This window comes from Poecilia mexicana, unplaced genomic scaffold (genome assembly GCF_051168715.1).
Source record: "Poecilia mexicana isolate PSO_F unplaced genomic scaffold, ASM5116871v1 scaffold_4, whole genome shotgun sequence".
NCBI lineage: Eukaryota > Metazoa > Chordata > Actinopteri > Cyprinodontiformes > Poeciliidae > Poecilia > Poecilia mexicana.
This window is the reverse complement of record NW_028263373.1, coordinates 32,074,063-32,087,489: the sequence shown is the minus strand read 5'-3', so window position 1 is coordinate 32,087,489 and position 13,427 is coordinate 32,074,063. Positions and strand designations below refer to the sequence as shown.

At 40.2% G+C, this 13,427-nt stretch overlaps 1 long non-coding RNA gene across 1 annotated transcript; it reads right to left on the bottom strand.

Moving 5' to 3' along the window:
* Positions 1-614: 614 nt before the first annotated feature.
* On the bottom strand, positions 615-12,295 carry LOC148160054 (uncharacterized). Its single transcript, XR_015762748.1, has 2 exons — positions 11,596-12,295; positions 615-3,420 (listed from the first exon to the last, which is right to left on the bottom strand). It is a non-coding gene; the product is annotated as an uncharacterized LOC148160054 (long non-coding RNA).
* Positions 12,296-13,427: the final 1,132 nt, after the last annotated feature.

The following is a 13,427-nucleotide window of genomic DNA, read 5'->3' as shown; positions in this document are numbered from 1 at the left end:
ACTTAAGCAGATCAACTAATTTCAGGTTAATTCAGCCAGATCTAGTGCTGCTCAGCATTTCGGAGCTGTCCAACAACCAACAAGGCTGAAAATTGAATGTACAGCTGCAAATTCACAGATAGTCCATTTTTGACTTCTTTCGCTGAGATAAAGCGTTTTTGGCTTCTGGCTTTCTGATCTTTTGGAACATAAGCAGAGAAACTAATTTCAGGTTAATTCAGCCAGATCTAGTGTTGCTCAGCATTTCTTAGCTGTCCAACAACCAACAAGGCTGAAAATTGAATGTACAGCTGCAAATTCACAGATAGTCCATTTTTGACTTCTTTCGCTGAGATAAAGCGTTTTTGGCTTCTGGCTTTCTGATCTTTTGGAACATAAGCAGAGAAACTAATTTCAGGTTAATTCAGCCAGATCTAGTGTTGCTCAGCATTTCTTAGCTGTCCAACAACCAACAAGGCTGAAAATTGAATGTACAGCTGCAAATTCACAGATAGTCCATTTTTGACTTCTTTCGCTGAGATAAAGCGTTTTTGGCTTCTGGCTTTTATTGAGGATTGGAAAGGTGGCTATACTCTGAAATATCTAAGTAAAAGAAATAACGCACAGAGACGTAGTTCTTGCTGCTGGGCCATAGACGAGCCGGAGATTTATTACACTACCACGGATTCCTCGTTACAGTTTCTTCAGTTCAATACAATATCTTCATCATCATCATCTTGTCACAAAAAATCTCCTCGAAGTCTTAATCCCGACCTGTTTTATACTTTTCCATCTTCATCATTGTGTGTTGGAAAGTTTCAACCAATGGCGTGCTACTGTTGTTTTGCAGAAAGATTCTGGCACGCTTTATACTGAGTGTGTATTGGACGACCTTTAAAATATTTTGGACCTCACGAACTCAACATCTGCTCCATTTCAGAATTGCTGAATAGGACAATTTATCTCAAGTTGTTGATTTTATCTTGCACAAACAGACATCCTTTCCAGTAAATTCTGGCTCCATTTGCGCTTTGCACGCAAATGGAAGGAAAGAATTTGGTCAGGTTGACCTAGTGCGAAGCCAAAGTCTTCGCCGAGGCGCCAGTGTCATTTTTCCGCCAAACAACTCCTTAGATAGTATTTCCGCTCTTACATAATCCCCCCTATTCCGCTTTCAAGTGGAATCCTAATTAACCTTAGCAGTTGTTTGGTTAATTGCTATACTAAGTTTACATATCTACCTGTGAGTACCACTCTGTATATAAACCTTAGAAATATATATAGGTCACTTAAAAGTGAAATAAAATGAATAGTGGGGGTAAACTTTGTTTCATGAGTTACTGTAACTAATACAACAATTCCAATACATTGATTTGTTAATCAATGTATTGGAATTGTTGTATTAGCTTGGTCATTGCTTCCATGATTGTTCTTCCATCTGTATAAGGTCGAAAAACCCTGTTGGCCTTTTGTTGCTTTTCAGGGAAAAAATTACCTTATGGCCCCCGCTCGCCATGGGCGACCACCAGTATTCCATAATCTGGCACAAATGTAACACAATCATGGATCCACAGTGACCAAAATCATAGATATACATGGTAACAATAATACTTCAACATTGATACATAATCTTGATGACAATTATGAAGAAGTGTCCATGACGCACATATAATCAGAGTGATTGTGTGAATTAAATGCTAATCATAATGATCAAAGTATTGGTCGCTTAATGCTTGTGCTCATCCACGCTCTCTTACATTATCATTCATACTCACATTCTTGTTCATACTGTCTCACACATTCATTCTCATTCACACGTGTTCCTAGTGTGTTAACTATGTGTGGGCCACCCGTGTTATATTGTATATAAAGTGTATAAACTATGTAATAAGTATGTGTAATGGTGTATGCAACCAGTGTCTTTTCCATGAGTCCGTTTATTCCAACCCAAGTTTGACTTCATTTCCCTTGAACCTTTTAGATCTTTCAACATTCCATAAGCCATTTTAATTCAGGCATCAATTGTCCTTGAGCTCAGCAGTCCTTCGAATCGGTCATAGGTTCACTGGTCCGGGCGGCCTTGTGCTTAGTCCGTCTGATGTTTACCGTCCTTGGTCATCCATCTGTATACAGTCCCCACAATCCATTTCCTCATGATAGGGATCACACAACACACAAGCAGAAAAATAACAATTAGTTTTACTACCAGAGTTATTCCTATTTTAACTACAAAGGCTCCCCATTCACCTAAAATTTCCTCCAGACTTTTCCATGACCAGGTGTTCTTTCCTGCATTTTCTTTGAATTCCGATTTCAGTTTCTTCAACTTAGTCATTACTGCTCTAAATGTACCTTTTGGCGAGGTATTCATAGGGATATAAGTACAGCATTCATTAGCAAACATATGGCAAACTCCTCCCATATTGGCTAAGATCCAATCTAATGCTTGTCTGTTTTGTTTTGCCATTCTACTTGTTTCATGGAGTTGTTCTCCTAGGGCCATAAATCCTTCAACGGTAAAGTTGATCATTCTCTGTTGATTGTAATAAACATAGTTAATCCATTCAACATTTTTGTTAATTGTGATCCAAGGTAAGATAGATTCAAAACCTGCGCGAAGTTCATGTTGCGCTTTGAATTCATCTGGAATTCCTCTTGGTTGACCTATAAGATTCAAATATACTCCTTAATCCCCCAGGCTTCTACGAAGCCTTGTTTTATTGTTGTGCATTCCTACTAAGTCTTTAACTCCTTCATACACTAGGGTTACTGGTAATTTCATTGTCTGAATTAGTTTGAAATTCGGTATCTGTTAAACTTGCTGTCCATTTCCATTGTAAGTGCACATATCTAGTTTTACGAATCAATGTTGTGGGAACATTTAAATTGACATTTGCTGGAAAGAACACTGGTATGTACTTGTCTGGATTTCTATAAGTTGTGTGATACTTATCTTTGTCATTGGAGATGGATCTTGTGTCGTGAACAGTCGTCGTTGAGTCACCGTTTGTCCCCCCTGGAGGCTGTCTTTGAGTCCATTCTCTGTCACTTTGGTTCGTCGTGGTTGGTTTGTCCCTTGGTGTCGGCTGCAGGTTGTGTAAGTTCGTTTCTGCCGTCACTGCTGCTCAGTTCACCACCTCTGTCAACATCCACAGTTGGACAGTTATCAGTATCAGTCTCATCGCTGTGAGGCTTCTGCTCATTTTCTTTGTGAAACTCAAGTCTCAGTTTGTCTTTATTTTGAACTTTAGTGCAATGAGTCAAATGATGCCAAGTGGTACTTCCTTCTACTTGGACAGCCGTTGGGGTTGCTCTCTTGACTTCATAAGGTCCTTCCCATCGGGCCTCATGCCATCTCCGTCTGTACACCTTGATGTACACCAAATCTCCAGGTTTCACCGGTGGTTCCCACACCGTCGACTCTGGACTTCTGGATTTTTCCTGCAAATAGATAGCTCTATGGATAGCAGTTAGTTGTTCAACATAGTCTTTCAACTCAGTTTGCAACTGCTCAAGGGGAGGTCCCTTGAAAGGTAACCTCCATTGTGGCACAGGCATAGGTCTGCCAGTCAACATTTCATGCGGTGTTAAATGCGTGCTTCTGTGCATTTGCATGCGATAGCTCATTAGTGCTAGTGGCAAAGCATCTACCCAGTTTAGTTTAGTTGATGCACAAATTTTCCGAAGCTTTGCTTTCAACGTGGCGTTGATGCGTTCCACTATTCCCTGGCTCTGAGGGTGGTAGACTGCGCCAAAACGTTGTTTGATCTGTAGCTTTTGCAAAATGCCTTTAACAACTTTTTGTACAAAAGCCGAACCATTGTCTGAACTGATTTCAGATGGAATTCCAAATCTTGGAATTACTTCTCTTGTCAAAAATTTGATAACTGTGTCTGCTCCTAAGGTTTTTGATGGTACTGCTTCGACCCATCGACTGAAACGATCAATTATCACCAACATGTACCTTTTACCTTGAACTGGTTTGAGCATGTCTACATAATCTATCACCAGGTGTTTGAAAGGTCCGTCTGGAACTGGAATGTGTCCAATACCTGGCTTTATGCCTTTCCGAGCATTGTTTTCGGCACATATTTCACACTGGCTTAGAATTTCATCCACCATGTCTTGCATGTATGGAGACCAGAAACCTTGTTTTTTCAATTTGTCCATGACTTTTCCCCGGGCACAGTGGTCTAAGCCATGGGCTTCTGAGACCAATAGTGTTAATAATGCTACTGGTGCTATTAGTAGGCCTTGGTGTGACCTCCATAAGCCATTTTCACTCATCGTAGCACCTCTTCGTGCCCAAAGATCACGTTCACTGTTACTTGCTTGTTGTTGCATCAAAATGACATCTTCCGGTGTTACAGCTGGTTCTAAAGCTATCACAGGTGCCAAGATAGCCATTTGGCTCCTGGACGCCATTTTTGCCAATTCATCTGCCATGTTGTTACCTCTCACAACGATGTCATTGCCTTTGCGATGTGCTTGACACTTGATCACTGCCAGCTTCGAAGGAAGCATCATGGCAGCAATTAATTCTTTTAGTTGTGCTTCGTGCTGCACTGGGGTTCCGTCTGCCCTTTTGAAACCTCTTTGTTTCCAAATTGCGGCAAATAAAAAACATACACCGTGGGCATAGGCTGAATCAGTGAACACATTTGCGACTTTTGACCTAGCCATTTTACAGGCTTCAGTTAATGCTTTAAGTTCCGCAAGTTGTGCAGAACATGGTTGGTCACATCTTTCAGCTTTGATGGTTATAAAATTTTCACCTATTTGTTGTACCACTGCAAAACCTGCGTGGTTTCCTAGGTGGTCTCTGAAACATGACCCGTCAACAAAGTATGTGACTTCTGCGTCAGGCAATGGAGTGGATTCCAAATCAGGTCTGAGTCTTGTGTATTTCATTGTTTCTGCTACACACTCATGTGGTTCTCCGTCACAATCCAAAGGAATCACATTTGCTGGATTGTTGGTGATACATCTTTGAATAGTTATGTCAGGGTATGTCAGAAGTAGCATATACTGCAAACTTCTTGCTTGTGTTACGACAAACTTTCCTAGATTTATTAACTCTGCGATTTTGTGGTGAGTTAATATTGTAACTGGATAACCCATTGTTATGGTTGAAGCTTTTTCATAAGCATGGTAGACTGCTGCTAGCCCCTGATAACATGGTGGCCAGCCTTGTGCTACATTGTCCAACTTTGTGCTGTAATAAGCAATTGGTTGTTTTCTTCGACCTGTACATGTTTCTTGCATCAAAACTGCTGTGACATACATGTCTTTTTTGTTCGCAACATATAGGTAGAATGGTTTGTCATAGTTTGGAACTGCTAGTGCAGGTGCACTCTGCATTTCACATTTTAGAGATTCAAATGCTACTTTTGCTTCTAAAGTCCAATTTATCAGATTCTTTTGGTTTTGATGACCTGGTTCTTTCATGAGTTCTCTGAGTGGTGCTGTTTTTTCTGCATAACTTTCTATCCAATCAGCATTGAAACCTGTCATACCGAGAAATGTCATCATTTCTCCAACTGTTCGTGGACATGGAGCTTTGCTGACACCCTCTAGTTGAGAAGGTGATATGCCAATGCTCCCTTCTGAGAGTTGTCTACCCAGGTATTCTACCTGTGTCTGACAATACCGTAATTTGTCATTGGAGGCTTTGTAACCTCCTTCAGCCAGTCTTTCAAGGACTTTTATCGAATCCTGATGGCAATCATCCAATGTAGGTGACGCAATTAGAATGTCATCAACAAATTGTAGCAATGTGCTATTTATTTCCAATCCTTCTAAGTCCTGTCTGAGTGCTTGATTGAACAAATGAGGGCTGTGTTTGAAACCTTGGGGTAATCGGGTGTAGCTGTACTTCTTACCTCTGTAGGTAAATGCGAACAGGTATTGAGATTGTTCCGCTAAGGGAATGGTGAAAAATGCTGAACAAAGATCAATTACTGTGAAAAATTTTGCTTCAGCAGGGATTGCGGTTAAAAGTGTGTGTGGGTTGGGCATTTCTGCCGATGATCTGTCTTCTACTACATCGTTTATTGTGCGAAGGTCATGTACCAGGCGATACTTTGACTTATCTGCTTTCAGAACTGGAAAAATTGGCGTATTGCATGGACTTTCAATTTCCACCAACACTCCTGCTGTTAACAATCCTTCAATGGTTTTGCTGATTCCTTCTTCTGCTTCTGGTTTTAATGGATATTGAGGACGAAATGGAAGTTTAGCATTTGGTTTCAGTTCAACTTTAAATGGGTTAGCTGATTTCACTAATCCCACATCTGTTTCATGTTTTGACCATACTGATTCAGGAACTAGCTTTAACATGTCCTGCATTAATGGGTTTTCAACTGACTCATCTTTTTCTTCTGTTTGTTTTGTGTCATTAATCGGTACTGTTACCACCTGTGGTTTTGCTGTCATAGTAGTTTCACTTATTATTTTAATCATTGTTGCATCTTCTGATTGGAAAATTAATGGGCTTTCTGTCTGTTCCCATTTAATCTGTGTTGCAATTTTCATCATTGGTCCAAGATCTTTGGCATGAAAGTTTTTATTTACAAACAAGGTTATGTGGGGTACAGATTCTGCAACGTTGTACCATTGTGAAATGAAATCATTAATTTCTACATTTAGCGCTGCTCCTTGTTTCCCAACAATGATATATTGGGACTCAAGGTTCACCGCTTCACCTTGTGTTTCTTTGTCCCATTGTTCTTCAAACTCTGTACTTTTTGAAATGTCATAGTACATTGTGCAATGATAGTCTAGAAATGGTTTCTTAGCTTCTGGAATTTGAATTTGAATGTACTGTCCCCATTTGGAAATTACCTCTTCAATAGAGTTATTAATGTCTCCAAGCCAATAAACTTTGGCTTCATGTTGTTGCATGAACATTTGAAGATCCACACCTTCTTTTTCAACATACACACCTTGAGGAGAACACCAGATTTTTATTTTTAATTTACATAGAGCGTCTCTTCCCAACAGGTTTATTGGGGTTTGATCAGATACCAAAATTGGTATTTTTATTTCATTGTCATTTGTTGTAATTCGAACAGGAGCTGTCATTTGGATTAATTGTCTTGTTCCCGAGAACCCTACTGTTGATACAAATTTATCAGACATGGGGAGATGCGTTGCATAGTTTGGACTTACACAAGTGTAAGCTGCTCCTGTATCGACCAACATTGGAGTTTCTCTGTTTTCAATTTGAATTTTCAATATTGGTTCATCGTCAGCACCTGTAGTTAGAATTGGGTACTGACTCTCTCCCCTAGGGTCCTCTGGGCATCCCTAGTATCCAAAATTTGGTGGATTGTATTGAGCTGGTGAATTTTGTTGAACTGGTGAGTCGTATGGGACTCCTTGAGGATCGTATGGAGTTCCCTGTTGATTATATGGAACTGCTTGGTGATTGTATGGGGCTGTCGGTGGACCTGGTCTGGCTCTGCCACGCGGCCGTCTTTGGAATGAATTGTCACCATTTCGGCACTGGTCAGCACGATGTCCGAAACAACCACATGTCCAGCATGCTCCGGGTGCTCTGGGCAGACCACCTCGTCCCCTGTTAGGCCATGAAGGGCTTCTTTGCTGTCTTCCTCGAGGCACAAATGGACGAGAGTGCCATGGTTGTGAATAAATATTCACCACTGGTTGAGAAGGCTGAGTCATTTGCAAAGTTGGAGTATACATCTGTGGCGCTGAATTCACAGAGTTAGGAAGGTTGGCTACATTTGGGGCAGGATGCTGGTCCCCCCTTACCACTGCAGCTTGGGTCTTAGTCTTGTTTTTTTCTTGAAGTTCTCCAAGCTGTAATTGAGCCAATTTCCTTTGAATGTTTTTGTCTTGGTCAGTGCGTTTTTGTTCATCTTTTCGGTATTTTTCTATTGCGTGTACCACATGATCACGAAATTCTTTGTGTGGCATAGACATCAGAGCCACCACCTCTTCGAGTTTGGTGCGCACTGGCTCAGGCATTACATCCACCAATGACTTTCGAAACACACCTGCAATCATTGGGTACTCGTCAACATCAAACTCCATTATTTCGTTCCACCTTCTCAACTGCCTGGCAACGTAGGATGCTGGATTCTCCGAGTCACCAATTGGTTCCGCTTTCATGTTCTTAGGGTCCACTTTGTTTGGAAATTCTGCCCTCAAGGCTGCCCAGATCATTGTCCGGCATGCATTTAGTTCAATCCCGTCTGCTCTTTCTTGTAGCATCCAGGGATGATCCTTCAAAATGTTCTGCATGGTGGGAATTCCAACAACTTTTGCTAGAATGGCTTTGATGTCTCCAAGTGCCAACATTTTGCCAACTGTCTCTTCTTCAAGTGCTCTTATCCATCTTCCTGCACCATTATGAATGTCTGGCAACCGCGAGACTAACCCTACCAGATCCATCGAGGCAAATGGCAAATATTGAGCAATATCTCCTTTTAATATGATTGGTAATTGTTTTGAGGGGTCATAACGATCAGGTTTGCGTATGTCAGGTCTGGATCTCAAATCGTATTCTTTTTGGTTTGGGGCTTTTTGTTCTTTGACCGGAGTGCTTGTACTTGGACCAGCCATTGCTCCGTCTTCACCATTATCACATCTTGACTCTGTTTCAGCTAATCATACAAGGCCAATTTCTTCCTCTATTTCCTGTATCTGTGTTTGGTTTGCTTTATGTTCTATATTAAAGACTTCTGGACCTAACTTTAACCAATAAGCATCTCCGCTTCTGCGTCTTTTCAGATGACCCGCGTAGCCATCAAAAAATTTATTATTATTACTTCCAGCATAGCAGTCAAGAATTTTAATATTTCCAACTGTCCGTGTTGTGGAACATCCGGCACCAGAGGTTTGACTTCTGGTTTGGATTGGCGGTAATGATGTGTCATATCTGCCAGCTGGCTTATAGCCATCTGCATTTGCATATGACGTCGGTAGTTCCATGCTTTTTGAGTGCTTATTATTTGTGCTACTGTCTGAAGCACCTGTGCTCGTCTGTGGTGCACCTCTGGGTGGAGCTGGTGTTTGAACCACTGTTGATCGTGGTGTGTGCCCTGTAGAGAGTCTATCTAATTGAGTTTCCATCTCATTGTTTTTACCTTGTTTAATTTCCCTACTTTGATCATCATTCCTGTATCCAAAATCACCTGTGATATTCAGAACTCCTGTCAGGGCTGGATACAACCCAGCAGGGTTCATTTGATCATCATCTGGTTTTTCATAATTATTTTTCAGCTCAATTACCTGCTGTTTTAAGTTTTTCCGGTATTTTTCACCTTCTTCCTTGAATAGTTGTAAAATGTTTAATTCTAGTTCTCTTTTGGCTTGTCTTTTCTTTCCTTTGTTTTTTGCTTTGTAGTCTGCAATCCGAGTTTCCATTTGTTCACAAAGGGATAAGTCAAAGCTCCCATTTTCTGGCCATGGGCACAGAAGTCCTTGCGTTCTCTTTTGCCACTTCTTAGAAATTTTTGGAATTTGAGAAGCATATTCTGGGTTTTTTGAACCAATAATGACAATAGGTATGTTGCTCATCTTGCTTATTTAGCAGTTGTCTCACTATTAGAATTCTGTCTTTTGCAGTTTTGTTGTCCTTTAACTTTTTAATTTTTCCAATTTAGTAAAAAATAAGTTGATTTTTAGTTAGTTATTCTTATAATATTTGTTCCTTGTAGTCTTATTGCTTATAGTTGCTAAATATTAAGTGTGTTAAGTATTCTTCAATAAGTGTAACTGTTAACCAAGTTTTTTTTTTTTTACAGTTATTCAACTCTATTTACAGTAAAATATACATTTGAAAAATGTTTAACATAGTTCAGTGTCACAGAAACAATGATTATTTGGATAAAAGTCTGTATTATGTGAGTCAACTCAAGGTTTTAGGCTTAGACCTGTTCACCGTTGTAAGCAGAGGAGAGAAAAAAAAGAAAAACTAAACTTCAGTCTGCTTCAGTCCGAAATGAGCAAAGGTGGGGGCCAACCTTGCGTAATAGGAAGTGGGCCGTCTTAAATACTATGGACTACAAATGGGTGTTAACAAAGAATGGTCTCGAATCACGACAGATCTGGGACCGAATGACGTGTTGTGGACAGAAAGAGAGAGAATAAGAGAGAGAGAGAGAGAGAGAGAGAGAGAGAGAGAGAGAGAGGGGCAGGATAGGGGCAGGCAAGAGAGAAAAAGTGAGAGAGGAAAGAGAGTGAGGAGGGAGGAAGGGAGGTCAAGGGATAGGGAGAGAAGGGGTGGGAGGGAAAGTTCATGTGTGTGTATTTCTGGGGATTCAGCCAAGAAACTCTTTTCTTTCTCCCAACTTTTCTGAAATATAGCAGCGAGATATGGATATTTCCTATCTATATTGCACAGCATAAAATTAGACGTTACAACAGCGTTAACAATTGCAGTCAAAATGAAGACCAAATTTCAACTTTAATACAGAGCACGGCGGCTTCTAATGCTCAACATTACTTTGAAAGCAGTCAGTTATTTAATAAGCCAAAAAGCCAAAAACATGCACATTTCAGATTTTTACAATATATACAGGCATGCCAATCAAATACTTACACAATAGACAACATACATTCCCAATTATTCAGCATTCATCTCAGCAACATTCATTCCATTTGCATTTCTACTCCTTATTTTTTCCTTACTCCTTCTCCTCCCCGGGGATTCTAGTTAGTGTAATTATATTTATTAATATATTTATTATAAATATATAAAATTTAGTTGGCTGTTTAGCCGCTGTCCAATTTTAATGTGTGCACACAATTAATTATATTAGGACTTCAGTTATTTTAGCCAAGGCTGACAGAAACACTTAAACTCCTCACCAAAACTCAGACAAAGAAATTAAAGAACATTTACTGCAGTTTAACTCACAAAGTAATCTGTAAAACTCTATTTTCTTCACTTGAACTTCTTTATTCACTTTTTACTCATTTTCAACTCAATTTCAGGCCACACATCATCTCATGGAGGACTTTGGTTTCTCCCACCAGACGACCTTTTTGCTCTCTTCGTGGATGGGATATGCCGTGGTCACTCCTTGGAGAAAAACATGTTCCTCCGCTAAGGAAACTCCGTTGTCTCTCTCATGGAGACATTCGGTGGTCTCACAGAAAAAAGAAGAACTGTCCTCTCCTGGCCTCTTCTTATTCTTATTCTTTATTTTTATAGCGCTTTTCACAGAGATCCCAATCTCTCTTCGTGGCTCAGCTGGTTTGATGTTAAAGTTAAGGTTCTTGGCCTCCTGCCAAATTTAACAAATCGTGATATGTTATTTATTAGTCAGCTCAATGAAAGTGCCTGTTCAGAAGAACTACACCAGATTGGCTGATATATGGTAACTTATAATAGAAGAGAATTCCTTGTTACCGTCACCAAAACGGGTGAGACCAGACTGAAAAAGTGCTTATTTTCCAAGCTGCATGTTTCCAGAATGTATGAGATACCTATGAGTCTCAGATTTTTGGCAGCTCGTTCTTTGCGCAAAGAAATTACTCGCCTATGGTAAGCAGAAAGAACTTAATCACTCTTTTTAGCACTTCAGACCGCCAGCAGACAGGAAACCGTTCTGTTTTTAACAAGTAAAAGAGATAAAAGCTTACCTCTTTCCTGTGATTGGGCCCAGACGGCTCCCGTCCGCAGTCAGGCTGAAGCGAGTCACCTTCCTTCTCCTGGTTGTTCAATTATTCATTCAAACGTCGGGTGTCACCACTTTTATTGAGGATTGGAAAGGTGGCTATACTCTTAAATATCTAAGTAAAAGAAATAACGCACAGAGACGTAGTTCTTGCTGCTGGGCCATAGACGAGCCGGAGATTTATTACACTACCACGGATTCCTCGTTACAGTTTCTTCAGTTCAATACAAAATCTTCATCATCATCATCTTGTCACAAAAAATCTCCTCGAAGTCTTAATCCCGACCTGTTTTATACTTTTCCATCTTCATCAGTGTGTGTTGGAAAGTTTCAACCAATGGCGTGCTACTGTTGTTTTGCAGAAAGATTCTGGCACGCTTTATACTGAGTGTGTATTGGACGACCTTTAAAATATTTTGGACCTCACGAACTCAACATCTGCTCCATTTCAGAATTGCTGAATAGGACAATTTATCTCAAGTTCTTGATTTTATCTTGCACAAACAGACATCCTTTCCAGTAAATTCTGGCTCCATTTGCGCTTTGCACGCAAATGGAAGGAAAGAATTTGGTCAGGTTGACCTAGTGCGAAGCCAAAGTCTTCGCCGAGGCGCCAGTGTCATTTTTCCGCCAAACAACTCCTTAGATAGTATTTCCGCTCTTACACTTTCTGATCATTTGGAACATAAGCAGAGAAACTAATTTCAGGTTAATTCAGCCAGATCTAGTGCTGCTCAGCACTTCGGAACTGTCCAACAACCAACAAGGCTGAAAATTGAATGTAGTGCTGCAAATTCACAGATAGTCCATTTTGACTTCTTTCGCTGAGATAAAGCGTTTTTGGCTTCTGGCTTTCTGATCATTTGGAACATAAGCAGAGAAACTAATTTCAGGTTAATTCAGCCAGATCTAGTGTTGCTCAGCATTTCTTAGCTGTCCAATAACCAACAAGGCTGAAAATTGAATGTACAGCTGCAAATTCACAGATAGTCCATTTTTGACTTCTTTCGCTGAGATAAAGCGTTTTTGGCTTCTGGCTTTCTGATCATTTGGAACATAAGCAGAGAAACTAATTTCAGGTTAATTCAGCCAGATCTAGTGCTGCTCAGCATTTCGGAACTGTCCAATAACCAACAAGGCTGAAAATTGAATGTACAGCTGCAAATTCACAGATAGTCCATTTTTGACTTCTTTCGCTGAGATAAAGCGTTTTTGGCTTCTGGCTTGCTGATCATTTGGAACATAAGCAGAGAAACTAATTTCAAGTTAATTCAGCCAGATCTAGTGCTGCTCAGTATTTCGGAGCTGTCCAACAACCAACAAGGCTGAAAATTGAATGTAGTGCTGCAAATTCACAGATAGTCCATTTTTGACTTCTTTCGCTGAGATAAAGCGTTTTTGGCTTCTGGCTTTCTGATCTTTTGGAACATAAGCAGAGAAACTAATTTCAGGTTAATTCAGCCAGATCTAGTGTTGCTCAGCATTTCTTAGCTGTCCAACAACCAACAAGGCTGAAAATTGAATGTACAGCTGCAAATTCACAGATAGTCCATTTTTGACTTCTTTCGCTGAGATAAAGCGTATTTGGCTTCTGGCTTGCTGATTATTTGGAACATAAGCAGAGAAACTAATTTCACATTAATTCAGCCAGATCAAGTGTTGCTCAGCATTTCGGAGGTGTCCAACAACCAACAAGGCTGAAAATTGAATGTAGTGCTACAAATTTACAGATAGTCCATTTTTGACTTCTTCCGCTGAGATAAAGCGTTTTTGGCTTCTGGCTTGCTGATCATTTGG